Source organism: Hordeum vulgare, chromosome 3H (assembly GCF_904849725.1).
Source record: "Hordeum vulgare subsp. vulgare chromosome 3H, MorexV3_pseudomolecules_assembly, whole genome shotgun sequence".
Classification (NCBI taxonomy): Eukaryota; Viridiplantae; Streptophyta; class Magnoliopsida; order Poales; family Poaceae; genus Hordeum; species Hordeum vulgare.
The window spans coordinates 529,996,108-530,009,523 of NC_058520.1; positions in this window are offsets into that span (position 1 = coordinate 529,996,108).

Here is a 13,416-nt window from a genome sequence, read left to right on the forward strand (position 1 = left end):
GGCGGTACATAGTCGTGCCCAGTGGCGGAGCCAGGATTGAAGCAAGACACGGGCCTATTTTTTTGGACGCAAGGGACTTTCGTTATTCATAAGACTCTACCTTAGAAAAGATTCTATACAAAAACATAAAAAAAGGGTTCAATTGTTGCTAAAAAATGGTCTGGTTGCATATTAAATTTAGAGTTTAAACTCAATGCCTAATGATACAACAAAATAAATAAAACACACCACATTGCTGAACATAGATAGTAATGATAAATTTTCACCTCAAAATCATAAGCACAGCAAACATTCCCCCACAATAAACTTGCAATCCCTTAAAACGATACGTACCTTATTTACAAGATGGTAAAGGGGGAGAAAGGCTACTTCATTTCATTGCCCATCTCACATCCCGTTGCCTAAATCACACACGCAAAATCACGCTAGAATTCCTACATCAGAAGGCATATATAATAAAAGACGCCACATGACCCAAAATCGAACAAAAACGAAAGGAGATGTCCTTCAAATGCCTGCGCCGTGGTTAGAGCTTTAGAGTCTCTCGAGGAGTGTTGTTGCGCTGGGGAATGAGGAGGCCCAAGGAGGGCAGCCGGCGACATACTATGGATGGCGACTGCAGCCAACAGTTGTGGGCTGGAGTTGCGCACTCACACAGGTCGACATGAATAGGCGGGAACCAATCAACCAGGGGTGCTCAGAAGTGAGGTGGTCGGATGACGGCTGGCAGAGGACATCGGCGGAACGAGAACAACCAAGCGAGCGTTAGGGGTTGCGATCTAGGTCGTGAATCGTGCCCATGCGTACTGTGGAGGAGAGCTGCATGGATCGGTCATCGAATCAGTGTGAACGCCCGGGCCTTCGTCTGTACTGGTCTGCATATGGGTTGTACCCCGGGCACGAAGATCTATCTAGGTAATAGTAGCTAGGGGGGAATTAACGCCCCGGGCCTGGCTCCATCCCTCGTCGTGCCCAACATGTAGGGCGAGAACTATACCTCGCTTATAACACGATGGAATCTTAAGTGAGGAGCAGTGCCAGCTGGCGGGCCCATTAATGTAGGATTCATTCGAAGAAGGTTCGCTCCGCTATGGTTTTCTTTTTTTGTGTGTGCTTTTTTCTTCGATCCTTTTATATTTTTTGCCGGTTTTCCTTTTCCCTTAATTAAAACGTTAGCTTTCTTATTTTTCTCGGTATTCTCTGTTTTTTCTTATCTTCCTTTATTTTCATTTTCCTTCAGTTTTTCTTGGTTTTTTTCTCTATTCTTTGAGTTTCTGTTTCTTTCTTTGTTTTTTTGGTCTCCTTCATTTCTCTTTATTTTTAACCATTTTTTCTGTTTTTCTTCACGGTTTCATTGATTTTTCTTCGGTTTTAGAACTTTTCTTATTGAATTTATTTTGTTTTCTATGTGTTATTTGTATCGTTTTACCTAGGTTATCTATGTACATTTTTCATCTATATGATAAAAAATATTTTCATGCATGTTAACATTATTGAAATACACTATTAGAATTTTCAAAATTAAAGGATTTTAATGTATATGTCTTTTCTATGCATTAAGAATATTTTTATATACATTTAACATTACATTTTTAATGCTAAGATTCACATTTCTTTCGAATACATGTTTGATGTCTACTATTTTTTTAAACATTGTTCTTTTTTCATGTACATAACAAATATTTTCTGAAGTATCTTTAGCATTCTTCAAAGACATGATTAATATTTTTTCTAATATAACATACATTGTTTTAAACACATGAACAATTTTAAAATATCACAACAAAATTTGTATGCTATCAACATTTTTCATTTACATTTGTTTTATATGTGTTTAATATTTATCAAATATCTGATTAACATTCTTTATAATGTCACATATGAATTTTGAAATACATGAACTTTTTACAAATATCACAAACATTTTTATTGTGTTTCAACATTTTCAATGAATTAAGGTAACAATTGTTTTAATTGTGTGAACATATTTGGAGTTCAAGATTTTAAATGTATTTTATTTGCCCTTAAGTTTTTGAAACATATGTGTTTATAATATTTCCGAAAAATAGAATAAAACACTAAACAAAAAAACAAACAAAGGAAAAAAAATAAGAGAAAAAAAATACTCTGAACCTACGTGGGTCGGCCCATTTATAGTGATGTGATGCGAGTCGTGGCTCCAACTCGTGTTAGGTGAGGCATGGGGAGGACCAACATTTACTTTGGACGGTAGTGGTTAGGCCTTGTTCGTTTGGACTTAAACTTTTTTCTAAATAGCTTGGATTGCTTATTACATGTGTCACGTGGTGTTGGAAAGGAGACTATTCTTATGGGCCTTACCAAGTGATGGATGTCCCTTGTTTTTGGTGAGTTGGTAGGGAGTCTCACGCTTGATTACTTTTTATTTAGGTGAGATGGAAACTTGATTATTTAAAGGGAAACGCTTGCAATTGGTCGACTGAGATAGAAAATACTTACAAAAGGCTCGTCGAGAACTGTTTGTGTATCGACCGTCTTCGTGCATGTTGTATCTGAATCTGATCGGACGGCCCGCGACAACCGATATGCGTAGTCTATCATTCCAGCAAGGCCCTTGTTGCAACAATGCCCTTATTGGAATGCTCGTGACAACATATACTCGCATTCCAAATTTGCAATAAGGTCCGTGTTGCAATTGTCCCGAGCACAACACTCCCACTATTGCTGAGTGACTGGAACGAGAGTATGGCGGTGACGACTTGATCTTCTCCGAGTGACCGGTTGGATCCTGCGACCTTCCTTCAAAGGAGTTACTGACTGGATCCTACAACCGTGCTTCATCACATCAGTCAACTGGATCATGTAAGCTTCCTTCCGCACATTGACTAAATTTGTGGATTGCACCACCAGTGAACAAGAGCTAAATTAATGTAGATGCATCACTATTAAGAAACTCTTCAGTCGGCTCTGTTGCATCTATATGCATGGATCAAAACGGATTATTCATTGGAGCATTGACGATTACTCTCCCCCGAGTTGATGATCCCACTACACTGGAAGCCCTGGCAGTACGGGAATCATTTGCTTTGGCGGATGATCTTTATGATCGAAGGATCTTATTCGATCGCAAGATTGTGATTGATGATATGAAGCACATGAGTGCTACGGTGTATGGAGCTATCATTAGGGAGATTTCGGACTAAGCTTGAATTTCAAAGCTCACAATCTAGCGAAGCATGCTTTCTCACTTGGGATTGATCGCCATTTTGGTTAGGCAATCTGGATGATCTTCCTTTCGTCCATGTAAACATTATGAGGACTTGAATAAAGAGCTTCACAGAAAACGGCCTCCTAGGGTAGGATACACAATATGTGTGAAGAAAAAATAAATCATGTGTGCCAAATAAAAATCTCCTCATCCAAAGATAAATGTATCGTGTGTTTGTTTTGAGGATCCGAAGTGATCGATTGGATCCTACGACCTTCCTTTCGCGCATTGACTGACCGGATCCTACACCCGTGCTTCCGCACAACGGCGGACTGGATCTTGTAAGCTTCCTTCTGCACAACGGCGGACTGGATCTTGTAAGCTTCCTTCCACACAACGACCAAATTGGTGGATTGCACCACCGATGAACACGAGCAAAATTAGTGTAGATGCAAAAATACTAAGAAACTATTTAGTCGGCTCTGTTTCGGCTATATGCATGGATCAAATCGGACTATTCATTGGAGCATTGACTATTACTCTCATTGGAGTTGATGATCCCACTACGCTGGAAGCCCTCGAAGTACAAGAATGAGTGGCTTTGGTGGATGATCTTTATGATCGAAGGATCTTAGTTGATTGCAAGATTGTGATTGATGATATCGAGCACAGGAGTGCTACTGTGTATGGAGCTATCATTAGGGAGATTTTGGAGTGAGCTACTTCTTTTAATTCATGTTCGTTTAGTCATGAATTTAGGAGCTCGAATTTCAAAGCTCGCAAACTAGCGAAGCATGCTTTCTCACTTGGGATTGGTCGGCATGTTTGATTAGGCAATCCGGATGATCTTTCTTTCGTCCGTGTAAACATTGTAAGGACTTAAATAAAGAGCTTCACAAATTTGTCTATTTTTTATATTCTCGACATAGAGAAGAAAACGGTCTCCGGCTAGGATACACGATACTTGTGAAGAAAAAAAACAAGTCTTTCAAATAAAAATCTCCTCAACCAAAGATAAATGTACCACGTTTTTGTTTTGAGGATCCGAAGTGACCGGTTGGATCCTGCGATCTTTCTTTCGCGCATCGACTCGCTGGATCCTACAGTCATGCTTCCTCGCAGCGGTCGACTGGATCATGTAAGCTTTCTTCCGCACATCGACCAAATTGGTGGATTACACCACCGGTGAACAGGAGCAAAATTAATGTAGATGCAGAACTACTAAGAAACTCTTCAAACGTCTCTATGACTATATGCATGGATCAAAATAGACTATTCATTGGAGCATCAACGATTACTCTCACTAGAGTTGATGATCCCACTAGATTGAAAGCCATGGCAGTACGGGAATCACTGACTTTGGCGGATGATCTTTGTGATCGTAGGATCTTGATCGATTGCAAGATTATGATTGATGATATCAAGCAGAGGAGTGCTAGTGTGCATGGAGCTATCATTAGGGAGATTTTGGACTGAGCTACAATACTTCTTTTAATTCATGTTTGTTTAGCCTTGAATTTTAAAGCTCAAATTCCGAAGCTCACAATCTAGGCGAAGCATTCTTTCTCAGTTGGGATTGACCGTCATGTTTGGTTAGTCAATCTGAATGGTTTTTTTTGTCCCTATAATATAAACATTAAGAGGCCTTAAATAAAGAGCTTCGCGAGTTTGTCTAATACGTAACAAATTTACTGTCAGCATAAAAGAACGATGTCCTAGCTTGAACCTTGATGGACTGGTGATAACGTAGTCTTTCTAATCATTCAAGTTCAACCACGGATTGTTTTTCATAAACATACCGTGTTGCTTTATAAATAAGCTTGTAACTGTCTGTGTATGCACGTCACGCTTCCCTAAAAAACTTTTCTTTTTTGGAGAAGACTTCCCTCCAAACATGGATACCCGCGAAGCACAAAGAAGTCAAACGCCGGAACACCCCCAGGCTCTGCGCTCCAAGCACTGTTTCACTGTCCGTTACGGTTGACAATCTGCTTTGACAAGAATCTACCGCGCCCGCGGGTTCAGCCGTTGAAGTGCCAGCCAACCCGTTGTAGTACGCGAGACAGGCCCTTGTCATGCCGGCGGGCACGGCGCTCCTGGCACATGGGCTCGCACTCTGCCCTCTGCAGCCTGCACCGTCGACGAGCCCACGCCGGGGCTCCACCACCGTCGCGCACCGCACGACGCCACGCACTGCCGGCTCGCGGCATCGCTCCACGGCATTCAATTCAATCGCATCTGCACCGTCCGTATAGCGCCGTGCTGTTCCGCCACGCCGGCGACAGTGCTCGTTGCACGGCGGTGGATTGGAAGCTGCCGACGGGAACAGGCAGAGGCGCAGAGCAGATCCCAGCGCCGGCACCGGTGTCAGGCGAGGCCGGCCTGCGTCGACAAGGCATGGCGACGCGGGCGCATGCATGCATGCATGCAGCACGTGGTAGGCGGAGCGCCCCGAGCTATGGCCGCAGAGCCACAATAAATGCTGCCACCGGCGCCTGCCGTGCCAATGCCATCGTCCCCCGAGCCGTCATAAATAAGCCTCGCTGGCTCAAGTGCAATTGAAGCACCGCTAGTAGGACGATCGGCCTAGCGCCGCACCATTCGTTGCCGCCGCCGCACGGCACGGCAAAATCTGGGATGCTCCGCCCGTCCGCTTGCCGCGCGTTCAAGACACGTCGCCGACGCGATGCACGCCCTGGCCCGTTCCAGTGCTGCTGAACTGTTGGAGTGGTGCCGTTTCTTTTCTCACATGTCACAGCAACTCCAACGCTGCGATTCAAATGAACGCGTGGTTTGTCCGCTTTTCGTCCGTTAGGCCAACTTCACCGCGCGATACGTCCGTTTTGTACGGATTCTGACCGTTTGGGTAGGGCGATGGGGTCGTGTTCGGGCCTGTCCAGGGATTCGATGGCCGTGCGTCCAGCGCGCGGCCGTATCCTTTTGCCCCATTCTGTCAACGAGAGCCTATAATGCCCATATTTTCTATCAAAATCGAAATTGTCTCTAAATAAAATAATTTTACAATCAAATCAAAATTGTCTTGAATGAACATAAAATGAATCAATACATCTATTGGTTGTCAATATGATCTCACATGTGCTCAACCAAGTCATTTTAAAGATTCAAATGAGTGTGCCAATCACGCAGCTCATGATGGAACTGGACAAATTGTTGAAATGTGGTCGGTTCTTGGTGCAGGGGTTCAACATTTTCACCTTGATAATCAAATCCTTGGTCGAAGATACTGTCATCACGCTCGTCCTCGACGATCATGTTGTGCATGATCACACAAGCAGTCATCACCTCCCAAAGCTTCCTTTCATCCTTTGACAGTGTAGGGTTTTGAACGATACCCCATCGTGATTGAAGCACACCAAAAGCACGTTCCACATCCTTTCTAGCACTCTCTTACATTTGGGCAAATTTCTTTCTCTTCCCATCTTAGGGGTTCGAGATTGTCTTCACAAAAGTTGACCATTGGGATATATACCATCAGTTAGATAGTATCCCTTGTTGTACTAGTGGCCGTTGATCTCAAAGTTGACAGGTGGGGAGTGGCCTTCTGCAAGCCTTGCGAAGACTGGAGAACGCTGCAGCATGTTGATATCATTGTGAGAACCTGCCATGCTGAAGAAAGAATGTCATATTCAAAGATCCTGCGAAGCCACCGCTTCTAATATGACAGTGCACGCTTTGACATGCCCCTTGTAGTGGCCCTGCCAAGCAAATGGACGGTTCTTCCACTCCCAATGCATGCAATTTATGCTGCCAAGCATGCTTGGAAAGCCTCTAGCTGCGTTGGTCGCCAACAATCTCTCTGTATCAGCTGCAGTTGGCTGCCTCAAGTACTCAGGGCCAAACACCTCGATCAGAGCCTGGCAGAACTTGCACATTGACATCAGACATGCTGTCTCACTCATACGCACATACTCATCCACCAGATCGTCCGGAATTCCATATGCAAGCATGGGGATGACCGCGGTGCATTTCTGGTAAGAGGAGAATCCTAGCTTGCCAAGGGTGTCCGTCTTGCACTGGAAGTATGGGTCATGAGGAACCACTCCCTCTCGGATACGATTGAACACATGCCTTGCCATATGAAAACAGCGACGGAATTTATCCGGCTTGAAGAGCAGTGTGTTCGTAAAGTAATCGGCATAGAGCAGGGCCTGACCTCTCTCCCTGTTGCGGTTCAGGTTGGGAGCACGGCTAGGGAGTGACTCCCTGTACCGAGGAAGCTGCAGTTGAATGTGGTCGTGAACCATAACTGCAGCCACCACAATATCTTCATCATCCGACGACGAATCGTTCGATGAATAAAGGAAGTGGTGGAAGAAAAACTCATCACCACTGTCCATACCTTTGCGGGCAAAGTGTCGAACACCTTGCGGTCGTGGTGGCAAAGAGGCCCTGAATTTCGTATCTTTGTTCAGCTGGAGATAGTGGATCGCGAGAATTGTTCTTTAGTTCCCATTTTTTTGGTACGCTGAGCACATGCGTTTCCCTAGCATCAGCCTAATCCTCTGCTTTCTGATGGATAGGAACCTTAGTTTGGAGCTCTTGTTGTTACAACAAAACTACGATGATCACCTCAATGCAGGGGTGGTTGGCGGCCGGCTACTGCCCGCTCTGGAGCACTCGTCAGAAGCTGTCGTGGCCGCCGTGGTACGTCGCCTGCAGTCGTATCCACTCTGCCGCCGGCTACAACGGTGATGACCAAACCTCCTTCGATCAATGCTTAAACTACGATGAAAGCGCGGGCGTGGTGGCGGCCATGTCGAGACGTGGTTTGCTATGGACGGCCGGGGGCAGAGGTGGTCGGAGAATAGCGACGGCGCCGTCGGCGGGGCGGGACGGGAGAGGGGGTGGAGCCGTTGGAATTTCTGGGAATACTTGCGTCCCCGACACGCGGGCCACGGGCGGACAAGGGCGTGCGGCGACCGCGTCCGCGCGATGTCCGTCTCCCCCAAACTCGGCGCAAGTTTGGGCCGGGGATGGGTCAAAAACGGACGAAATCCGGACATTTGTCCGTTTGGGTCCGCGCGTTGGGCCGCGCTATTCGTCTCTTCTACCTCAAACGGACGCACCCGGACAGGATGGGGTCGCGTGGTGGAGTTGGCCTTAGGATCGACCGAGCGGACGCTGGTGTTCGCTTTTTCGAATGGGTCGGCCACACCGTCCAACGCAGGTTCGGACGCAAACAACGATAAACATAATTAAACATTAAAAGGCCGGTCAAAGCCGACCCAAATCCACATAAAACATAATTAAACATAAATAAAAAAACAAAGACGCCCTCGGCCGCCCTACGTATCGTCTTCGTCATCGTCGTCGGGGGAGGTGAGGTCGATGAGCTCCGGGGCCGGCCCAGCCCAAGGGAACGCTGCCTCCCACGCCTGAGCAGCGTCCTTGCCCGACAGCACCGATGATGCAGGCGACGCATGATGACGGGCTCACTCCTCCTCCTCCCGCTCCCGACGCTCCGCCTCCTCCTCCTCCTCGCGCGTGCGCTCGAGCTTCATCTGCTTCGCCGCCTCGGCCTCCTCCATCGCCAGTGCCAGAGACTTATGGTGCAGGAGGTACTCTTTTTCCTCCTCCTCCGTGCACCCATACCAGATGGGAGGCGCGGACACCCACTAAAGGAGCTGGCCGGTCCACTGGTAGGTGTGTGGCTGGCGCGCCTCGGCCTCAGCGGTCGGCAGAGATGGAGGAGGGGACACAACGCAGTCACCCACCGCGGACAACGCGAGGGCCTTTTCGAGACCTACCCAGCGCGCACCCTCCTCGCGCCTGCTCGCCTCTGAAAAGACCTCGATGACGCCTAGAGGGGGGGTGAATAGGCTATTTAAAAACTTCTTCGGATTTGGCTTGAACCTAATGCGGAAATAAACTAAAGTGTACTTGTCAAGCACAAATCCTAAATGCACTAGGCACTGCAACGTGTATCAACAACACGATCTACCAAGATGGACACAGTACAGTTACTAACAAGCACAAGTAAGTTACACAAACTTACTTGAGCTATATCACACGACAAGTAGGTGAACAACACAAGATACTAGATCACACTATTGTTGGGGAACGTCGCATGGGAAACAAAAAATTTCCTACGCGCACGAAGACCTATCATGGTGATGTCCATCTACGAGAGGTGATTTCTGATCTACGTACCCTTGTAGATCGCACGGCAGAAGCGTTAAGAAACGCGGTTGATGTAGTGGAACGTCCTCACGTCCCTCGATCCGCCCCGCGAACCGTCCCGCGATCTGTCCCACGATCTAGTGCCGAACGGACGGCACCTCCGCGTTCAACACACGTACAGCTCGACGATGATCTCGGCCTTCTTGATCCAGCAAGAGAGACGGAGAGGTAGATGAGTTCTCCGGCAGCGTGACGGTGCTCCAGAGGTTGGTGGTGATCTAATCTCAGCAGGGCTCCGTCCGAGCTCCGCAGAAACGCGATCTAGAGGTAAAAACGTGGAGATATGTGGTCGGGCTGCCGTGGCAAAGTTGTCTCAAATCAGCCCTAAAACCTCCGTATATACAGGGGGAAGAGGGGGAGCCTTGCCTTGGGGTCCAAGGACCCCCAAGGGGGTCGGCCGAGCCAAGGGGGGGAGTCCTCCCCTTCCAAACCGAATCCAACTAGGTTTGGAAGGAGGAGACCTTCCCCTTTTTCCCACCTCCTCCTTTTTTTTCTTTTCTCTTTGATTTTCTTCCTATGGCGCATAGGGCCTTCTTGGGCTGTCCCACCAGCCCACAAAGGGCTGGTGCGCCACCCCCAAGGCTTAGGGCTTCCCCGGGGTGGGCTGCCCCCCCCCGGTGAACACCCGGAACCCATTCGTCATTCCTGGTACATTCCCGGTAATTTTGAAAACCTTCCTGTAATCAAATGAGGTCATCCTATATATCAATCTTCGTTTCCGAACCATTCCAGAAACCCTCGTGACGTCCGAGATCTCATCCGGGACTCCGAACAACATTCGGTAACCAACCATATAACTCAAATACGCATAAAACAACGTCGAACCTTAAGTGTGCAGACCCTACGGGTTCGAGAACTATGTAGACATGACCCGAGTGACTCCTCGGTCAATATCCAATAGCGGGACCTGGATGCGCATATTAGATCCCACATATTCTACGAAGATCTTGTCGTTTGAACCTCAGTGCCAAGGATTCATATAATCCCGTATGTCATTCCCTTTGTCCTTCGGTATGTTACTTGCCCGAGATTCGATCGTCAGTATCCGCATACCTATTTCAATCTCGTTTACCGGCAAGTCTCTTTACTCGTTCCGTAATACAAGACCCCGCAACTTACACTAAGTCACATTGCTTGCAAGGCTTGTGTGTGATGTTGTATTACCGAGTGGGCCCCAAGATACCTCTCCGTCACACGGAGTGACAAATCCCAGTCTCGATCCATACTAACTCAACGAACACCTTCGGAGATACCTGTCGAGCATCTTTATAGTCACCGAGTTACGTTGCGACGTTTGATACACACAAAGAATTCCTCCGGTGTAAGTGAGTTATATGATCTCATGGTCATAGGAACAAATACTTGACACGCAGAAAACAGTAGCAACAAAATGACACGATCAACATGCTACGTCTTATTAGTTTGGGTCTAGTCCATCACATGATTCTCCTAATGATGTGATCCCGTTATCAAGCGACAACACTTGCCTATGGTCAGGAAACCTTGACCATCTTTGATCAACGAGCTAGTCAACTAGAGGCTTACTAGGGACAGTGTTTTGTCTATGTATCCACACATGCACTGTGTTTCCAATCAATACAATTATAGCATGGATAATAAACGATTATCATGAACAAGGAAATATAATAATAACTAATTTATTATTGCCTCTAGGGCATATTTCCAACAACTATGTCAACACGATGTATCAAGGGCTGCAAGTATGAACGTGTGGATATAGAGGGTATGCTTGAATGATTAATCTTGTACAAGAAATGGCCAACACAATATAATGAGCACCAGCAACATGCAATGTATGTATGCTCAAATAACACAAGTAAACCACAAGTAAGGAGTTAGGGTTAAGGATAACCAAGGTCACTCAAACGAAGATGTATCCCGATGTTCACTTCCTTGGAGGGAAGCTAGTCACCGTTAGAGAGGTGGATGTTACCACGAAGGCACACCAACGCCACGAAGGCTCACCCTATTCTCCCTTTGAGATAACACCACGAAGGCGTTTCTCAACCACAAGTGGTAAGCCTTTGAGGTGGCTTCCAAACCCTCACAAACTTTTCCGGGGGAAATCACACGGATTGATTCCTCTCCGAAAAACTCCTACCACCTAGGAGTCTCCAACCTCCAAGAGTAACAAGATCACGGGGAATGCTCAAAACTTGCTCAAACCACAAATAGCTTGGGTTGAGAGAAGGAGAGGGAGATGATCTATCTTTTGATTGGAACAAACCTCAAAGGGGCTCACAAATGCTCTTGGGATCTAAGATTTGGAGTGAGCAAATGTGTGTGAGGTGGAAATGTGTTCTTATGAGGATAAGGCTGTGTTAGGCAACCCTCTCACGAAGTGGGAGGGGGGGTATTTATAGTGGGGAGAGAAAAAGAGACGTTGGGGACACTTTAAGTCACACAGGGTCCGGACGTCCGACAGTTGTCGGAAGTCCGGGCGTCCGCGAGGGGTCGGACGTCCGACAGGGGTCGGTCGTCCGAGGCTGTAGATACGACTGAAACTATTTTGAATTAAACAGCGACCGGACGTCCGACAGGGGTCGGTCGTTCGAGGCCTGTAGATACGACTGAACCTATGTTGAATTTATCAGCCACCGGACGTCCGGAGAGGACCGGAAATCCGAGTTATACAGCTCAACTTCTACTGGTGGTAGGTTCCGGATTTCCGACGGGTGTCGTACGTCCGGCGCTCGGACGTCCGGTGGGAGCTGGATTTCTGAGATATAGAACTCAACTTCTACTAGTGCAGGCTTCCGGATTTCCGGGACTTGGCCGGACATCCGGGCCTCAGACGTCCGGAGGGAGCTGGAAGTCCGAGTTATATGGCTCTGATTTCTCTGGTATAGGATTCCGGATTTCCGAACTAGTCGGTCGTCCGGTCCTCAGACGTCCGGAGAAAGCCAGATGTCCGAGGCACTGGTTCTGTTTTCAGATAACAACAAAACAGTGGAGATGTGGACTGAGCAGAAAGTGATGATGTAGTTTGAGCAAGTTCATTGCAAAACGTGTGATCCCCTCTTAATAGTGCGGGATCCCTAAGGACTCAAGAATCATAAAAGAGTATTGATGATCCATACTTGAGTGTATACTTTTATTCGATGATCATCACTCCGCACCACTAATGTCAAAGGAAACTGATACCTTTGAGTTAGCCCTTTCACCTGAGCTTGATGTTGTTGTACCTTCTTGGCTCAAGTTGAAAGCAAGACATGATGAAGTCTTCAAGTAGCTTTCCCATACACAATGCGGAAAGCCTAGCTTATGTATTTATCTTTATTTGTCCACCATGTGAACATCCACAAGAATCAAGCATGTAGTGCTCAAGAATGCTTATCTTGATCTTGTCCTTGTTAGCACATGAGATTGTCCTTATCAACACATGATCATTGACAATAGTTTCAATGATATATTCGTGCTGATCCACTTGAACTTGCACGCCACAATCTTGATGACGATCACCACTTGACGTCATCCTTCATGGGTTGTATGAGATCTTCCTTTTGACGCAAGCCCAATGGAAACACACCTAACCCCCGCCCAGGAGTCTCACAAAGACCATGGGTTAGTACACAAACACGTAATGGACAATGCTTACCATACCATGGGATCACTTGATCCTCTCGGTACATCTTATACACTCTGTGTGTTGATCATCTTGATTTACTCTTAGTCTGAGATCTTTATCAACCTAGTGTTTCTATGACCATTCTTTGGATAATACCTTGAATAACATCTTGATCAACATATAAACTCCTTGAACCCAACAGATGGACTTCAAGAAGTGCCTATGGACAAATCCTATAAATATAACTTAAGGCAACCATTAGTCCATAGGAATTGTCATCAATTACGAAAACCACATATGGAGATATATGCTCTAACAGCCTCGATGGCGTAGGCCGTTGCCTCCTCGAGGGGCGACCTCCTCCTCCTGCTCCTCTGGCTTCACTTGAGGGGGGCGGTGGAGGGATGGCCGTATCGAACTAGGCGCCGTGGACGCGCTC